Source organism: Myxocyprinus asiaticus, chromosome 2 (genome assembly GCF_019703515.2).
Source record: "Myxocyprinus asiaticus isolate MX2 ecotype Aquarium Trade chromosome 2, UBuf_Myxa_2, whole genome shotgun sequence".
NCBI lineage: Eukaryota > Metazoa > Chordata > Actinopteri > Cypriniformes > Catostomidae > Myxocyprinus > Myxocyprinus asiaticus.
The window spans coordinates 48278972-48299459 of NC_059345.1; the positions used below are offsets into that span (position 1 = coordinate 48278972).

The window sequence follows — 20488 nt, forward strand, 5'->3', positions numbered from 1 at the left end:
GTTTACCACTGTTGACCAGAGAACCAAAGAAATGCATTTTCAAAGGGTACACATTTACATCAGTGGAAGAGATACAGTTTGTAAAGCAGTTGGAAAGAAAATCTCTTGGTTTTGGCAGGGAAAAACGACATTGTCTTCGATTTGTTCATTTCGAGTGAGTATGTCTCATCTTGTTGCAGCTGCTATGGGCTAATGCTCCACTCAATCTCTGGATATTAATGGAAAGCAGAGGGCAGGAATGTTACAGTGTTCAGCTGCATTTCAATGGGCTGCTTTTCTTTGGGATGCCCCTAAATAATATTAAAATGTTTACTGTGCCAACAACAAACGCAGCTACCTAATCAGCCGTTAACCCTGCGAGTCAAATTTGCCTTCTGTTAATAATTTGCTTCTACAGCTATGAGGCCAATTCACATTCACATAGCTGTGGAAGTAGAATACATTCAACGCATTTCACATTTCTATACTGAAAATAAAATATGTGTCTTGAGGTTATAGGAAAGTGCGTGTGCAAATTCCTTCGAATGTACAGTATGTCATGAAAACTGTCGATTGCACATGTGTGTCTGTGTGTGTGCACGTGTTTTGAATGGCTCATAAACCACAGGAGGACACATTAATGTCCACAATGTTCAGCCTGCCCTGGTAAACACAACCCCCTCAACTAATGATGCAATAAGAAAACAAGCCATCACAGTCCCTCCACTGAGAGACACCCACCCACACCCTTACACACCCACTGTAGCTGGCAAAAGATTTAAGATCTTAATATCACATACTTAATATGGGTGGGGAAATATGTTGGTGGTCTATAAAAGGAGTATTTACTTTTTTTCTTTTTTTTCTCACAAAATTCTCAGAACTGTCAGGGAATAGCTGGAGGATTAAAACACAAAGATAAGATACCAGAAGGTAAAGACTCATAGAAATTTAGGAGAATGAAATGTTGTAAATAGCACATTTCCCACAGTATATGCGTGAAAGACCAAGGCTTGAAACCTCATTTTATCCTCTCTGGCTTCCTTTTTTTTCTCCAGATAAGCAGACATGGCTCTGGCAGTACATTCTCTCAGCTCATAAAACCGGGGCCCAGGGCAGAGGACCCTTTTCTCTCTCTTTACAGGCTTCCACTGTTAACGAGAGAATGGCTCTCGTTACAGCTGTCCCGGCGCAGCCGTGGACCTTTGCTTTGAGACGTTTAGAAATGTCTGCCAACTACGCCAGGTCACTGTGATGCTATAGAGCCATTATTTCTCTATCTTTATCTCCTGGCCTTCTCTCTCCCCCTGTTTGTGTCAATTCTATATATGTACAGAAATAGTGGAAAATCTATATTATACACATAGAGAAGAAAGTGGAGGGAAAACGGTTTCACTTGTGTGCTACGTGCCGAAATGAAACACAATAGGATGTAAACAGGATGTGCAATTAAGACACCACCAGTCCAGACAGTTGGGCTGATGTATGACATAACACACACACACACACACACACACACACACACACACACACACACACACACACAACACAACACAGATGCACCGAGAAATGCAGAACGGATGCAAGTTTATTTTTAAAAAATGCATTGTTTTAAAATACATGTTTTTTAAAGGGCATGAATGGGATTTGTTTACAGTAATATAGCCAATGCACTGACTATATATATGTTTTAAGTCATCATTTAAATTGACTGCATCATAGGGTTGGGCGTTATATCGAAATATTCACAATAAAATTAAGCAATATTGTGAATATTGCAATGATTTTAATGTGCATTTTATGTAGCCATAAAGAGTGCATGAGTAGACTAATTTCATGATCCTTCAGGGCTGCACAATTAATCAAAATAAAACCAAAATGGCGATATGGTCATATGTGATTATTAAACTGCAAAAGGCTGCGATTAAAGACTTTTGGTATTTTGATATACTTTGGTCTGTGTGCACTTCAGAATAATTGGGTGACACGTTGTATGCTCTCGGGCTCGTGTTTTTAGCACTTTTAGAGCAGTTCACATGGATTGTGAAAGAAAAGTACTGCATGTTCAAGCATTTGCTCAATTCCACACATTAGTAACCACTACAAGTTATATACAAACCTGCAAAGGTGGCACAGTACAACAGAAAATTAGATGATAGTGAGTCACCAGATTCTAAACACTGTAAACTGTCAAACACACACTGACGCTTTCAGAGTCATATAAAAGCAATAAGTAAAAAAGTTAATAGGACATAAATATATTACTTTAATATAAAGCAAATCTAATCCTCAAAATAATAATGATAATTCAGTATTATATGTTAATAATACACTTGACTGGGTCTCACAGTAATAGTTTAGTATTATGCAATATTCAACTGGATTCCAAAAAAATATATGTGGAGTAGTTTTTGCACACCTTGTTCATTTACAAAACAAAATATTTTAGTAAAAATATATATAGGTAAATAATTCTTTTTATTAAGCAACTATGCATCATTGTATATAAATATAAATATAAAATTGCATATCAAAGAAAATGTTTAGATCTCACTCCCTTCTGTTCATTTAGTGAAAAACTGGTGAAACATGTCTGTACAAATTTTAAATAGATTTTTATTCATTGTCTTTAACATATTGAATCTACTTGTCTACAATGGCTTTTTGGATGAAATGACGATTCCTCTGAAAAAATAAATAAAAATAATAATAATGATAATAATAATAATAATTTGAGCCATTTCAGAGCAAATACATTATTATCGAGATATATACCGAACATCGTCAATAGGCTTAAATATATCGAGGTATAGTTTTTGTAGCCATATTGCCCAGCCCTACTGCATGGATGTATTCAATACTGAAATATCTTACTGAATTTTAATAATGATAATAATACATTTAAATATTACAATTATTTGTACAAAATGGTGCAATAAACACTCTGGCTTCTATTTTAGTGCTGAGAAACACAATTGCTGCATATCAATCACATTTCAGGACTCTTTCAATGAGGTTAGTTTCCCCCAGTATCAGATTGCACCCTGCATATTTTCTCCTTAATTTGGCATTTCAAAACCTGAGCTCTTATTTGGAATAAAACTTTGTTTTAACAAAATTTTGTTTTGTTTAAAACAAAATTCTGTTTGTCTTTCTATGATTTATTGCATGACTGAAATTAAAATGTAACTCTAGATCTTTTAAATGGCATTCGCTCTAAAAGGGCATTTGTTTACTTTGATATTGCATTACAGACAAGTTATTCCTAAAATCACAGTGAATGATGGATAGCTAGTGCTCTACTGCCATCAACACCTCTTAGAGAGGGCCGCAATCTGACTGGTCAGGCCGCAGGTTCCTACCCAACCCCCTCATTTTCTTAGGGGCCGCAGGGCCACTGATCTTGACTGGAACTGATAGAGTATCAATTTCAAAGGCCTTGCCTGTTCCACGGCTCCAAGAAAGGGGGGTATGAAATATAGCAGGAAGTGGCACGCCACATTTAATTATCTCATTATCACACAACGGCAATCAAACACAAATGGAGCAGCCCAAAGAGTGATCCCTGAAACTCTGAACGTTAAAACGGCCCCTCTGCAATCGTGTGTGTGTGTGTGTGTGTGTGTGTGTGTGTGTGTGTGTGTTTCTGAGAAGGTACGTCAAAGCTTAGAGAACTAAAGGCTCGTATTTAGATGTACAAGCTCTTTTAAACTGCCATTTAAACACACACTCGCACACACATACACACCCTCAGGGCTTATGCTCGGAAAGATCATTAACCTCTCCTTACCCAATTAAAGTGAAAGTTTGTGCGAGTCTGTGTTTGTGTGTGTGTGTGTGTGTGCGCATGAGAGTAAACATTTGCCTCCATATGTGTGTGTGAAATACTACATCTTTTCCTCTGTGTGTTCTTGATGTGAATGTTTTGTAAATTAATCATACGATGGATGAAATGTGGGCAAACACACACACAAAAGCTAATCAGAGTGTCTGCTATGAGTGCAGTAAGGATGAGGAAGAGTTACCACCTAGCATTGTGTTTACAGGATGGAACTCCACGGGGGAGCACAGAGAACTGCGCCACGGCCATGAACTTCACAATAACACCACAATGCAATCAATATCACACACACACTCTGCACACAACTCACGGCTACAAACAAAAAACAAGGTTCCTGCAATATCCTGCAGCATAAACGTTGCTGCATAGTACGCATAGTACGCTATGAAGAACTACTCTGTGGCATCGTAAAAAAATAAATAATAATAACTGTACAAACAATAAGACATATTAAGCATACTGCACATGTATGGTCATGGTCTCCTCAATAACCTGAGCTGGGAACTGTGCATAACATTCCCTCACCCACTGAGTTCAAAACAAAAAACAATACGAATCAAAAGTGTTCGGCTCATGGACCGTGCAAAGCATTAACAGTGCTTTTATTAATTTCATTTAGATTGTTTGGCTTTTTTATTATTTCTAAGATGGCAGAGAGAGAACAGGAAATAATGGGGAACAGGATTAGGAGTCAGGAATCAAGACAGGATCAAACTCATATTACCTCCATATATGAACACCACAGATATATTGAATATCGATATGTGGAACCATGTATGCTACCCACTTACAGGGCTCAGCGATATAGCTTATATATATATATATATATCAACATTTTTCAGCCTTTTGATAATATTCAATATATATCTACAGTATAATCTATATTTAAGTTTTTTTTTTTATTTTTATTTATTTATTTTTTTTTAATAGAGGAGCTTCCATATTAACCAAATAGTACTTTTAGTTACCAAGATGTAACAAAACAAGCTATGTAGCTATGTGAAATGTATACATTAAATGCAAGTCGCTTTGGATAAAAGTGTCTGCCAAATGCATAATGTAAATTATTAATAACAATAATAATAATGTAAGAGGTAAAACAAGGTCAAAATCTATTTAAAAATAATCAAGGCATGCTTAACACAGTTTTCCACTAAAATACCACAATATTTAAAGGAATATTCAGGGTTCAATACAAGTTAAACTCAATCAACAGCATTTGTGGCATAATGTTAATAAACACAAAAAAAAAATTATGTTGACTTGCCCCTCCTTTTCTTTAGATAAAAAAAGCATAAATCTGGGTTACAGTGAGGCACTCTGTAAACGATCAAAGTGAATGGGGCCAATCTGTAAACGTTAAAATACTCACTCTTTCAAAAGTATAGCCACAAGACATAAACAATATGTGTGTTAAAATGATTTTAGTGATAAAATAACTTAATATCCTTTTCTGTGTAAAGTTATAGCCAATTTTGTATCTTCGTTCCATGACAACATAATGTTGACAAACACTAAAACCCTAAATCGACCTCACACACACACACACACACACACACACACACACACACACACACACAAACACCAATTTAAACAACTTTACAGCTCAAATAATACAAAATTGTTAACAGAAGAATTAATGTAAGTGCATTTATAAAATGATAAGCTTCACATTTCTGCCTTTAAACCCTCCAATAATTGGCCACATTCACTTCCACTGATAGTGCTTCACTAAACTTGATTTTTGCTTTTTTTTTTTTTTTTAAGAAAAAGAGGGACAAGTCGATATTATTTCTTTATGGTAATCAACATTATGCTGTTGTAATATTGTATTGAACCCAGAATATTCCTTTAATCATGTATATTAATATGTAGCAAAATAATTCATAGTAATAAATTAATAGCTATATCTACATATATTGTTTTGATATTTTTATTTAACATTTTAATATATAAAATTTGACAAGAAGACCTCCATAAACGTTTTTGAGTAGTGATGCAAGTTTGACTGATTAACGGACATAAATCAAATTTACCAATTCTTATGGCATTTTTACTACTGAACTTTAATTTAAAGACCCTATTAAAACATCCCTGTGTTAACTATATCATACATTATGGACATTTATTTATTTATTGCCATAATAATCCACTTATTAAAAATGTATCATCATCATAATTTTTAAAAGAAGTCACATCCCTTCACTCCAGTGGAATGAAAACCCTGCAAGACAAAGACAGACAGCATGAACACTCCCTTCTTCCTGAACAAATCTGTGTGTGAGTGTGTGTGTGAATCAGTGAAAGATGAAAAACACAAGGCTCTAAAGTTTTTCTCAATTTTTACTTGATACCATCTTCTCCCTAGTCTCATGTTTTTTTTTTCCACTACCACTTCTACACTCACTCCTTTCTTGCTGCACCTCCAAACAATAAATAAAGAATGTGTGTGTGTGTGTGTGTGTGTGTGTGTGTAAGCAGGCTCTGTTGATAATCCTCCAGAGCTGAAGCTTATCTGCATTGTAGAGAGGTGTGAGGCAGACAGTCCCTATCGCAGGTATTAATGTAGCGCAGTTCCCTGTGTCACGATGGAGAGATAAACAAACACACTGCCACAGCGGTCCCCAATACTCCAAACACACACACACAAACACACACACACACACACACACACACACACACAACTAATAACCTAATCTGGAGACGGAAGAATGGTTTGCTCCATCAGTATGACCCGTCGCATGTTGGTGCGGCTATCCTTATGAGGACTCTCCATAGACATAATGATTTTTATACTGTACGAACTATAGATTCTATCCCCTAACCCTAACCCTACCCCTAAACCTAACCCTCACAAAAAACATTCTACATTTTTACATTTTCAATAAAACATTGTTTAGTATGTTTTTTAAGCTATTTGAATTATGGGGACACTAGCAATGTCCTCATAAACCACATTTATAGCATAATGCCCTTGTAATTAGTTTGTAACCTAAAGAAAAGTCCTCATAAACCATCCAAACCTGCACACACACACACACACACACACACACACACACACATACACACTCACACACACTCACACACAGTCAGAGGTACACTGATTGTTTCCCCCCTCAGCCTTTAATGGAAACACATCTAACAGAGGAATATTAAAAAACCCAAAGCTCTGTTATGGTTGAGTCTGTATTTGTGTTTAGTATAACGTAATTGTACACACAGAAAAATGAATTGGGAAAAATGTCTGGCACAACTGATGGTGAATGAGTGATTTGTAATGGCTGCTGGGAGGGTGTGTGGACACACAGTGGACACAGAGAGACAGCTGTACAATCAGAGCTCTGACCCAACTGTTACACTCATGTTCAGCATGTGTGGAATTCAATTACATAGCCCACAATTAATCTGAATCATTTAGAGCCTTCATTTACCAACCACACACACTTAGCTATTTAAATGAGGACATACCTTCGACTTCTATTGTTTTTATATCAAGCTAAATATAATACTATGAACTAACCCTAAAAAATAAATAAATAAATAAATAAATAACCGTTTTGCATTTTTTGTCCAATTGAGGATGTCCCATTCACATACACTAAAATAACTCTTGCTCAGGCATGCATGTGTGTACGTAACAGAAGATATGCGGTCAAGATCGGCAGCGTCATAACATTTGTGGTCTTACACGCACAGCTGGAAGCACAGAGATGTACTCTGGCATTCAAACTTTCCCCCCACTGAATTCCAGGGTTGGGTGACTGGATGGAAGAAGAGGAATTCATAAACAGTGGGGGCCTTATCAGCCGAGAAAGGGCATCCTCTCAAGCGCACAGCAGACGTTATGTGGATCGTGTCATCAAAAAGCCCCAGACAGCCACAGAAAGGAGGGAGGAGTGAATTGCACTTGTTAATTTTTATTTATGTATTTATTAGGTAAAATGCTGAGCAGTGGTTCTCAACTAAACACAATACCAGAATTATTTATTTTACAAAGGTAAATAAAAATGTCTTTAAAATCAAGCATAGAAATGTCAATTTTGACAATTTTGTAAATTTTATAAAAACGGAAGCTAACATCAGTGCCTATGGAAATCAATGGAATTCTTGTGGCTTTTTTTTTTTTTTTTTTTTTTTTTTGCTCAATGTGGCAGGGCGGAGGGTGGGGCTGGGTCATGATTCCTCACACCCAGCCCCTAATTAGGCTGATGAAGCCCGAGAGGGATAAAGGCAACCCGAGACGGGGCGGAATCACGACCCCGCCCCGCCCTCCGCCCTCCGCCCTGCCACGCTCAGCTTTTGATATTTTATTTGTATTTTTTTAATCAGATTTGCAACAACCTAATTTTGAGTCACCACCCTAGCTGAAAACCACTAAATCAACAGCAAGTCTTTAAATATTTTTGTAAATAGCACCTTATTTTTCACAGGCATCAACAATTTTAGTTTAAATGACAATTAAAAAATATATATTGTGACGTAGAAATATACCAAAAAAATTTTAAATTATAGTACTATTACTACTACTATACTACTAGTAGTAATAAAAATACATTTCTTATTAACTTATTTATTTATTTATTTTTATTTATTTATTTACTTAGAATAAAAATAAAACTGATCAACACTGTAATTAGAATAATTTGCTTTATTTTAAAACAAATGTTGGACACTATTAATGTGTTTTCCATCTCTAGCTTCAAGATGTGATGCCAGGGGACTTCAAGGTCATATCTATAAGTATGCAACTTAATAAGAGTAAAAATACCACAGCAGCCCCCGAGGCGATTTTTGGGGAATATCATATTAGCAGTCCACTTGTACACGGCTTGCCATGCCGAGGCCATTTTAATTTAATTTAAATTTCATTCAAAAGCATTGTTTGTAATATTAACGGCCCCGGTCAAACATGCATTGGAGTGAAAAAATTTGCATCAGTAATCAGTTGTAGGAGTTAGTGTAATATTTACCAAAGCTGTAGAGTTCAGTGTGTAAATATCAGCTTTATAGACTGACCCAGGACCGGGTCAATATGTAACCCAACAGCGACTCAATAAATCACTTAAATCCATGTTTGACATAAGTGCAACTACGGAGAGCGATTACGCTGATAAGCCATTTAGCTGCACATTTCCTGAGAGCCACTGACTGAACTTATGATTGATTAGGCTATGCACCAAGAGCAGAGACATTAGGAAAAAAAAAATTAAACAAGGTGATTTACCCTAACGTAAAAAAAAGCATTCATATATAGTTCTCTTAACTGCATTATATGTTATTTAAAAATAAGAAGGTCAGAGCCATGGCCACACTGAGTGATGCTAATTTAAATATGCTTTAATGTGACCTGATCCTATTCTGCCTCCCTATTCATTTCATATTATTTCTCTACTGTCTGTCAATAAAGTAGCAAAAAAAAAAAAAAGGCTCATCACATTTGCTTGCACAGTAAGGGGCGATCCACATAGCATTCATTCTTGCATTCCCCTGCTTTTTTAGTTGTTGGTCTATAATTGTTGGCATCTCGTCTGCATTTTATTCCCTTCTGCTAAGCTGCATCTAGCTGTTTTTGAATGCAAGAACATGTCCTGTGTGAATGGCCCCTAAGAGTTTTGTTTATGCCAAACATATGAAACACTAATCAGATACAGCTTGAACAACACTACTTAAGTAATCATCCTGAGAAAAAAAAAGACTGTAACACTCAAACAGACACTGAGTTAAGATCCTTGACATTTTCCTCTCTATAATTTTATCAGACAGCTATGTTGAGGAGGTTTGAGAGTAGTCGTGTCTTTATGAAAGATATTTGTGGTGTGGGGCAATGCTAAAAAGTAAAGCTATTTTTTCACCATTAACAGAAAGTGAAGACCGTGTCATTTGTGACGTCTGTGAGTGTGTTTTACCGTGTTTTGACTGAACTTTCAATCTGCACCTGTGTGAGAAGATAACAGCGAGTCTTTTATCTGATAATGACAAACCAAACATAACTTACAACGGAGAGCATGTATACTCTCCCTCATGTTTAAGCTAGCATGCGGGAAATGCACTGTTTAAAAAAAAATACACCCTCTTGTCTTGCTCTGAGTCAAAACATTGTATGGGTATGCACAATGATTGTTGCGTGAATTCTGCAATTGTAAATACACTTTGATATAAACCTAACGTTTGAGACAATGTTTTGGTTTGGGGTGTGAGCACATTGTTCTAAATCTTATCTATGTACATAGACAGAAATGGTGGAGAAAGAGAGAGAGAGAGAGAGAGAGAGAGAGAGAGAGAGAGAGAGAGTGAACACAAGACAGACAGAGACAAAAAGACGGACCCATGGGAGAGCTGCTGCTAGAGGCAATATGACCTCACATTACCTCAGAGACATGTAGGTGCAGGAGACACTGCTGTCTCACCAAGTGAATAGAGACACAGGCACAAACACTCCACACACCATGTTACTGCAAATTATTACACAGCTCTCTGGAATAATTGATTCTGATTGGTCAATCGTGGCATTCAGCAGTAAAATATTTTTTGAACGATGACTAATTAGTGCACACTAGGGGTGGGCGATATGACCAGTAATTGTATACTTCAATAATGATATACTGTATATCACAATATAGTAACAGTTTCCTTGAAAATCAATAAAAATTGATTTATATATTAAGTAACCCTATTGTAATGCCTATTTTTGGAACTCCAGTCAATGAATTATATTTATTTGGAACAAGACAAACACTAAGTAAATAAATAAATAAATACAAATCAACTTGATTTAAAAAATCAACCTTACCAAAATGATAAATATAATATGCCACATTTCAGTTTAAAATGTTGTTGACCAATATTTTTATTATTAGGCCTATTATAAACTTTGCTCAAGAAACTTAAGATCTTCTCAAAGCAATTTGACAAAGAAAATAAAAACATACGTAAAAAAATTAAAAAATAAATAAAATAAAAAAATATCAAATGAAAATAAACACTTATTGAAGAAAATAAATATAAAATAAATATCACTTCTTTAAAAAAATAAAATAAAAAAAATGACCATCTTTTCATCTTTTGGCTTTCATAATATTCTTTTGCATGCTTTATTTTGAGGTGGTAAAACAGTTTGCTTGTATTACGAGTGATTATCGTCATGCGAACCACAGAAGTCGCTCCTGTTTTAATAACAAGCTCCTATCCATATTCTTGACCTGCTTAGGAGTCGTTCTGTAGAGATTTCTTTCTCCATTTTGGGTTTTCCTGGGTCAAAAATTATTGAGTAGAGCGAGTGGTCCCGCTCTGAGCTCTCCTGTCTCTGGAGTACAAATATTGGAAAGCCAGCTGAATTTGCGCGCACTCTGGAGCTCCAGAAACAGCATGCGCCACAGTCACGTGAAACATTTGCGTGTCAAATGAGTAGAATATGTAGCGCTTTTAAAGTGCAAAACGCATGATGAAGGTAATTAAATTTGCTTGGACAACCGCAGAAAAATTTTCAATGTCGGAAAATCCCTGTCCATGTTTCTTTAATTCTCTCAGTCTCACATGATGCCCTGCCCACTGATACTGTAGATAAGCCCACGCTGCACACATGGATATTTACATATCGCGATATACATGATATAGCAAAATCTCTATCAGAGTTTTGAGATGAAATAAATAATTTACTATTTGAAAATAATAATAAAAAAGCCTCTATGTGGACAAGTGTGATAATTAAACAGCAGAAGGATGTCATTTAATTAAATAATATACAGTCACATGCACTGCATGCCACAGTATGAATAAGAGGCACCTCTCTGCCCTGTCATCTCCTTCACACACACACAGGCACGCACACGATCACACACACAAATGCAACACACACTACTAATGCTTGATTTTCATGCAGTGTGTCCAATAGTGTCCATCTGCAGAGCCACAGATCAGTGTGTTGAGTGTATAAACAGCTGTGAACTCTCAAATTAACGCTTTCTCCATTGCAGCTCGGAGATTGCAGCTCACGAATCGTGGGAAGCTTGATATAACGAACCTTTCACAAACAGGAAGAACTTCAAATATCTTTCAAAATAAAAGTCCTGCTGAAATGAGAGCTCTATTCAACTGATTGCATGAAATTGAAGACATTATGACAGAAAAATATTACTACTGTATAAAAGTGTTAATTCAAAGCAGTCGCAATAATACTCAAAGTAACAATAATATAATATTAAATGGTTATATTATTAGTATTATTATCTGTAAGCAATATCACATAAGCAAGTGTACTGAATATCAGCATGTTGTGATTCAGCCATGTCAGCCTTTTGCCTCAGGTAATCAGATTGTTTTCATTTAATGTTTTCATTAATACTGTAAAGCTCTGTTGTGCATCTTTTTTTTCTTCTACTTTATTATTTGTGTTTTTTTTTTTTAACCAAAAATAATATATATATTGTGATGAGGAGGAGGGAGTGGCCGGGCCGTGATGATGCACAGCCGGCGCTGAATCAGCTGATCAGCGGGAGAGTGAGATAAAGGGGAGCCGGAGGCACCAGTTTGAGAGAGAGAGAGAGACACATGCGCCCGCGTTGCATGGGTGTCTGTGTTTGTTTATTTTTGCTTTATGTTGAGTTTCTTGTTAAACTTTATGTTTACTGTTCAGCCGGTTCCCGCCTCCTCCTTGCCCATCCTTTATCTGTTACAGTGGTGCCGAAACCCGGGAGGGAGGAGGGATGCACTGTCACGGAGTCCTCGCCGCTGCTATCCGCCAGGGGAGCAGCCGTGGCCGTCTGCCTGGAGACGGAGGGGTCGCTGCCAAGAAGGGGAGGAGTGGTTCCATCCGCCAGGGGCCGGAGGACTCACTGCCATCCGCCAGGGGAGGAGCGAGCTGGTGTCCGCCAGAGGGCAGAGGAGCGGTTGAGGACTGAGCGACAGCATGTCCGGGAGCCAGCGAGCAAGTTCTTCTCTCTCCTCTCTCTCTGTGTGTCCGCTCGCCCTTTCCCTCTCCCCACGCCTCTCCTCATCTCTCCCCCAGGTTCACAGAAGATGGGGTGGACTACCGGCTGACAGAACGGCCGGGGGTGGGTGGGGGGGGGGGAGTTGGTCAGACCGGTAGCGGCCAGCCTGAATCGGGCATGTGAGGAGCGTGACGAGGCTGGGCAGTGATGATGCACAGCCAGTGCTGAATCAGCTGATCAGCGGGAGAGCGAGATAAAGGGGAGCCGGAGGCAGCAGTTCGAGAGAGAGAGAGATGCACGCGGCCGCGTTGCATGTGTGTCTGTGTTTATGTTTGTTTTATGTTGAGTTTCTTACTTAACTTTATGTTTACTGTTCAGCTGGTTCCCACCTCCTCCTTGCCCATCCTTTATCTGTTATATATATATATTAGGGGCAGTGGTAGCTCAGCGGTTAAGGCTCTGGGTTACTGATCAGAAGGGCAGGGGTTCAAGCTCCAGCACTGCCAAGATGCCACTGTTGGGCCTTTGAGCAAGGCCTTTGACCCTATCTGCTCCAGGGGCACTGCATCATGGCTGACCCTGCACTCTGACCCCAACCTAGCTGGGATATGTGAAAAAAAAAAAAAGAACTTCACTGTATATGTGCAAATGTTGATAAATTAATATATATATATATATATATATATATATATATTTTTTTTTTTTTGATTAAACACAATTTGATCATGACATTTATTTGAAACATTTACTATGGAATCCAGAAAAAAAATTATTATGCAGTTCTTTTAGACAAGTAATTTTCTGTGCAATTTCATAAAAAAATTTATGTTTTTTTTTTTTTTTTTTTTTGCCTAAGTATCAAGTTAGTATCGTTACCGAGGTACCAGGACTGGTATCGTACCGAAGCCAAATTTTGGTATCAGAGCAACCCTAGTGCACGATAAAGCCGGCGCCACACTATCAGACTCAGAATAACTCGTTTTGGGTGAGGGGTGTCACACTTAGAGACTGCTGTTGCTGATCTTGCCCTCCTCAGTCGGTGGGTCTGTCACACGCACTGATTAAGAATGGAGGAAAGGTGTAGCATCTAAACGACTGCCCCATTTTCACAGCCAATCAATCTGAAGCTTGTCAAGAGCAAGAGCACTGCGCTAACATAAACAATAACCATGAGCAACAATCAGTGTTTCCTGGCAGCGGTTGGAATTTGTCCCTTATCATTTGCGGTTGCACATGGAAAGAAACAGAAGAAGCAGCGGCATAAGTTTTGGACGAGACCACATTTGCAGGGTCACGGACAATACGGCTTGGCAATTCTCCATTGGGAAATGGAGATAAGAACACGCTCATAACAGTTGCTTATTTAAAGCTGCACTACATAACTTTGTGCTCTCTAGCGACATCTGTGGTTGAAATTTAAAATCGCAAGCAATTTACGGAAGAATACATTACGTCCGTCGTGTTTCAAAACTACTGCTCTGGTGGATGAATCTCATGATTTGAGGTTACCTGGAATCGCCTGTGTGATCATGACTGGCAGATATTCAGAGCCAGAGTTATAACGTGCTATTTTCATGTTGATATAATTGTTATACTATTAAACATTAAAAAAAAAAAATAATATTACTTGCTGTAATGAAGATAAACAACACTCTTATTTACATATATTGAATGAATGAATTGTACACTTCTGACACTACACTCAAAGCACTTTTACTTAGAGAACAGGGGATTCTCCTGAATCACCACCAGATACAAGTATATTTTAATATGATTATTCAAGTGTTTTACATACTATTAATGTTTGTATTGTATTGTATTATCAATTTAAGAGGTGAAACTCGTGATACTGCTGATTCGAGTTCATTGTAAGACTTAATTATTTTTACATTATTAATCTTGTCAACGAAATCAATGATGAAAACATTTGTAGACGAAAGGTTTTTTTTTTATTTCTTCAATGATAACGAAGACGAGACGAAAAAGGCGCATCATGAAGATTATTAAATTATTTTACTAAAGCATACAGTTACATAAAAATTATACTGCAATATATTAACAATGCAAGATAAAAACAGAGAAAGAAACATCTTAATCTGTAAATAGAAGAAAATATTAGATATGGATTCATTTACTCCATTAATCCAGTGTGTTGGGCATTTCTCTGCTTGAGCTGCGCAAGTTGAACTTGCTAACACCGGCAAAATTAACCGCTTTAAAATGGGGTAAATACCTCATTCAAATGCATGCTATTTATACAAGAGATTCATCAATATAACCACAACATTTATGGAACAACTTACATCTGCACAACAAAACGAATATACTTGTGAACTGGAATTAAATGATACGCTAATCAAAATAATCGTAACTTGCATTGTTTATACACTGTTTCCATAAGAAACACGCTACACACAATGTAAGATCCTTTCACGGAAAATTAATAAGTCTCTAAAGCACGAAGAATTCAGAGTACAGTAGGCTAACTTCTAAAAAGTAGCTAATACCTCAGTCTATTCATTATTATTTCAGGAGATCAGGTTTTCATAAGGACAGTACGCCTTTGTACATTTATACTGTATGTTTGATACATGTTTACATTAGAAAATATTTATATATTTTTTTCTAGATATTTGAATATTATATTAAAATTTGGTATGTTACAGTTTGACACTTTTTGTCCATTTTGCACCTCATCATCAAGTAAAAGATATATTTTCGATGACAAAAATTGTATGTTATTTTTGTAAAACTGACTAAAATTAATTAATATGACAAAATACTGACTATTTTTAAAGGACATTTTTGTCAAAAGACAAACTGTGACTAAAACAAAAAACTGAAAAAATGAACACGGCAGTTGATAAAGCAAGTGAAACTGTAGGCCTAATAACACTGTAAACTAAAAACATAAAATGAGCAATAATGGGGATAAAACCTACTTTATTAAACATGAAAATAATGTGTACAAGGAGTCAATTTCAGAAGTCATATGTATTAGTAAACATGCACAGTAACTTCCCCTGACAATGGATTGCGATCGGTAAACACGAGTAATGCTCGATTCAACACATTATAACTCTACCAGACAACATACTGTATCCAATTCCAAGCATTATAGCAGGTAAACAACTTCGCCAAACGGATAACAGATAAACATCCATCCAGACTGCAGCGATGCTGTCCTGAATTGTATGAGTGTTACTGATTTGAGCTGAACAGTGTCCTCAGCCGGCACTTTTTCCTGTGTTTACAGACATAACGTCATGATGCAAAGAGGAACGACATAAGCCAGCGATTTCACGCCAAATCTGACCCAACAGTTCAAAATACCTTTTTTTTTTTTTTTTTTTTTATAGACTTACCGAAATGAATCAGGGTAAGGTAAGGACATTGTTTTGAAAACTGACTGTTTATGTACTTAATCAGTAATGGCAATTTGTTCATTTTTACCAAATAATCATAGTTACAGAAATACTCAAACCAGCCCGTCTGGCACCAACAATCATCCATGCGATTATCTAATCAGCCAATCGTGTGGCAGCAGTGCAGTGCATACAATCATACAGATACAGGTCAGGAACTTCATTTAATGTTCACATCAACCATGAGAATAGGGAAAAAATGTGATCTTAGTGATTTGGAGTGTGGCATGATTGTTGGTGCCAGATGGGCTGGTTTGAGTATTTCTGTAACTGCTGATCTCCTGAGATTTTCACACACAACAGTCACTAGAATTTACTCAGAATGGCGCCAAAAACCAAAAACATCCTGTGAGCAGAAGTTCTGTGGATGGAAAAGCCTTGTTGATGAGAGAGGTCAACAGAGAATGGCCAGACTGGTTCGAACTCACTAAGTCTACGGTAACTCAGATAACCGCTCTGTACAATTGTGGTGAGAAGAATAGCACCTCAGAATGCTAGTCTGAGATGCGGGTTGGTTCTGTTTTGGCGGCACAAGGGGGACAATATTTGACCTTAGAATGAACAGTCACAATCAATTATTATTGTTAAGTACAAAATAATTACAATTATTATTAAGTTAATTCTCAGAAATGCAATATCAATAATATTCATTTTAATATAATTATAAATAATATATAAATATCTAAAATAATTATAATATATTATATAATTTGTCATACAAACAGGCATGTTGGCTCCAAAGAGCAATGAGCCTCTCCACCCATCCACACGCACTTTCAACTGGACGCCATTCTTTTTCTGTAGAAAAATATTTTGCTTTTGTCCTCTGAAAAACTTCTGGAAAACACTTACTTAAGCTTTTCTATAAACTGGACTTCAGCCTGAAGCTCATTGGTCACTGCCTTGGTCACGTGTACCTGTCCCACCGACTGCCAGTGATAATATCAAACAAGCTGGTTGTTGATTAGGAGTTAGTGAAGTGATTATCTCAGCAGAGCCCTGATGGTCAAGGGATTAACAACCTCCCTCTGGCAGATGCTAATGCGTACTCCATCTCCATCCTCCTGGCCAGTGACTGTGTAAATGATAATCACACCTGAAAATCTGTAGAAAACTTGACTAGCATGGTTCCAGCTTAAACTATATAATTGAAAGTTGTCCCAGGCAACTGATTTCCACAGCTCACTAATATATTTGTTTTTAATGATCGATACTGACACCAATATATAACGCGGATATGATGTTTAGATTGATGTATTTAAAACTTTACTAAAGTTGTGTTGAGAAATATTTTTTGTGACTAATGTGCAACGAACAGCCCTATTTATATATGAAAAAAATGCAGCATATCGATACTTTTCGGGGACAATTTTCTGATTATCGATGCCTTTTTCTTTTTGGCATCGATCCCAAATATATATATATATATATATATATATATATATATATATATATATATATATCAAATAAGATCTACACAAAATGTCTAATATACTGAACATTATTTTACATTATTTAATTAACAAATCTCAAAATGGCCAAATATTGTCAGTTTAATTGGCCTGGTCAATACAACTGGCTAACTCTACAAAATATCAATGTTTTTCTCCAATTTTCTTTATCATAACCATATCTAGAGAGAGCAGGGTGGCTGATGGGTGATAAAATGCTGGTATATACAGTATAATACAATTTAAATATACCAAGTATTAGATATATACAATATTGCTGATTTCAATGCACACTTTTTTTTTTTTTTTCATTATTTACTATTATTTTTTACAGAATATTTACTCAAAATTGATTAAATATTTATTTTGGAACCGACACTAGGTGCAATGACTACTGTAAATCGAGACAATTATCAGTTGATGCCAATAATCTCAAAATGGCTAAATATATTCCATTTATTTAACCTGGTCAATACACTGGGCTATCTCTACAAAATATCAATGATTTTCTCATACCGAGGAGCCTGTTCTAAAGTCTTTAGAAAGTAGCTATGTTTACATGGGCCATCGTAATCCATTTGTGATTTGACTAGAAGCACAATCCGTATAAAAAAAGTCTCATATAATCACATCAATCGTATTAAATTGGCCACATCTGATTTAAATTTCATTCGGATTGTAAGGGGTGGTGTAAACCTTTTCTAATCTGTTTGAAAAGAGATTTTTTTGAGAATTGCTTTGTGAAAGAAGTACAATATGCACATGTTCAGTACTGACGCAGTAATGGCATCATGAAGTTTCACGCACAATGTCACACTTTCATCACAGTGGCCATACTTGTGACCATCAACGTAAAGAAGCAACAGCAGTGAATGGAGAAAAACCTGTGAAATGATGTCAATAAAAGCATCCTAAAGTTGCTTTTGATCCATGCCAAGTGCCAGGAAAAGTGTGTACATGCCTGAAATCAGCAGAAATGTAGCCAGATTTGATTTTCATGGACATTTAAATATATTTAATTCACGATTCATCTCCATACGCCGGCCAGTCTGACGTGTGATCGGCGAGCACACACACCCTACGGTATATCAACGTAAACATCTCTCATTCAGGAGTTACAAATGTTAGTGTTGTTTTCTGGTCTGACTCGGTCACTATATTACTAAACGTCTGTGATGATCCCACCTATATGAAAATAAGATCTGCTTTAAGCTCATAAAGAGAACACAGAAAGCAACCAAGGCAAACAAACCTATGCAAATTATTAATTATTACTATTGTTTTATTTATGTTGTCATATATGTTGTCTCTTTTATAGCGTAGTTAATGTAGTTAATTTAAAAATATCCAGCATTTTCCATATCAACTTGCTGTGTAAATATGACTATGTTAACATTGTAATCTGGTGGCATGAATACATTCTGTGCTTCAAAATCTTATGTGTTGTTTAATGACTAACATTAGCTTAGCACTATGCATAGTGGTGGTGGCGTAGTGGGCTAACGCACATAACTGGTAATCAGGTTGCAGGTTCGATCCCCACAGCCACCACCATTGTGTCCTTGAGCAAGGCACTTAACTCCAGGTTGCTCCAGGAGTATTGTCCCTGTAATAAGTACACTGTAAGTTGCTTTGGATAAAAGCGTCTGCCAAATGCATAAATGTAAATGTAATGTTAGCACACTGTATAGCCTTTAATTAATATATACTGTATAGTGACATTATAGTGCTTTGTATACAATATGTTACAATTGTCAAACATCTTACACGGCCGTGATATTATACATTTAAGTGTTTAATCGCTGCTCTCCCCCTTCATCACTAGTTGACTGTGATTTTGGCTCTGTTATGTAAACAGCAGTATCACTTTATTAAGCTTTATAAATAGAAACAAAACTTTGCTGAATTTTGTCGCATCCCACAGCGCAGCACACAGAAGGTATGTAGAGTTTTGTTCATAAACTGTACGGTATATGGCAGTGAGGTCATATAATGATATCACATGAAACAGGTAAATAGAACTGACCTCTTGGCTCAATTTAAAGGCTGTATATTTCAAAGCTGGATGTTTTTATTGTTGCTGGAAATGAGCAGATGGTATATTTGAACATATTGAATTGAATAGTTTTTTTTTTTATTTATGATGTATTGATTACTTAAACTACAAGCCGTCATGCATAACATCATATCCTTATTTGTAGAGATGTCCGAAATAATTTTGAGTGCTCAAAGTCAAGTGTGAACACCCCTTCAAACGTCGAGGGAATGCTGTATAATCGTGCAGTCACAACAGCAGTTCCGATCTGATCCTTGATGCATATAAACGCTCACATCAATCCGATCATTTATGTAGTGTTCATGTAAACAGTGTGTTCGGAATCATCAATCGAAATGATTTCATTCCAATTAAAACAAAAAGTGTCCATGTAAACAAAGTTACTGACTACTTTGCTAATGAGGTGGAACAAAATGCTTTTCTACATTATATGAAAAACTGCACAGGTGTTGATAAAGCATCTCCGAGATATTCCGACAGTCAGTCACTATTCTGATCTGCAGAGCTGTCTGTCTCTCACTGTATCCAAATAACAGTCCCTTCCTTCACTCTCAGAATAACATTAGCCATCTAAATAACTGTGTGAAAGTGTGTGTGCTTGCGCATTTCAACTGAGACATCTTAAGCTAGAGTTAAAGAAGGCACACCATGTAGGCCTGAGGCTTTGTAGGAAAGTCACAGCACGTTCACACACACACACACGCTCTGGCACACAGGAGAGCTAGCGACATGGATTTGAAGAGGAACACTTTTAAGTACGCATTTGTAGCATTTGCTCGTATCAGAGCGAGGTACTCAACCCTTTCATT

General features: G+C 36.7%; 1 protein-coding gene across 2 annotated transcripts in view; it reads right to left on the bottom strand.

Moving 5' to 3' along the window:
• The window catches only part of LOC127409854 (teashirt homolog 3-like), a 52852-nt gene that overhangs the window by 17243 nt on the left and 15121 nt on the right, over positions 1–20488 (bottom strand). Inside the window, exon 1 of one of the 2 annotated variants that reach the window (XM_051644769.1) lies at positions 13103–13156. The exons of the other annotated variant lie outside the window; for it this stretch is intronic. The gene's annotated coding sequence lies outside the window, so the exon portion shown is untranslated. Of the gene's footprint in view, positions 1–13102; positions 13157–20488 lie in introns of those variants that run through there. 2 annotated transcript variants of the gene reach the window in all.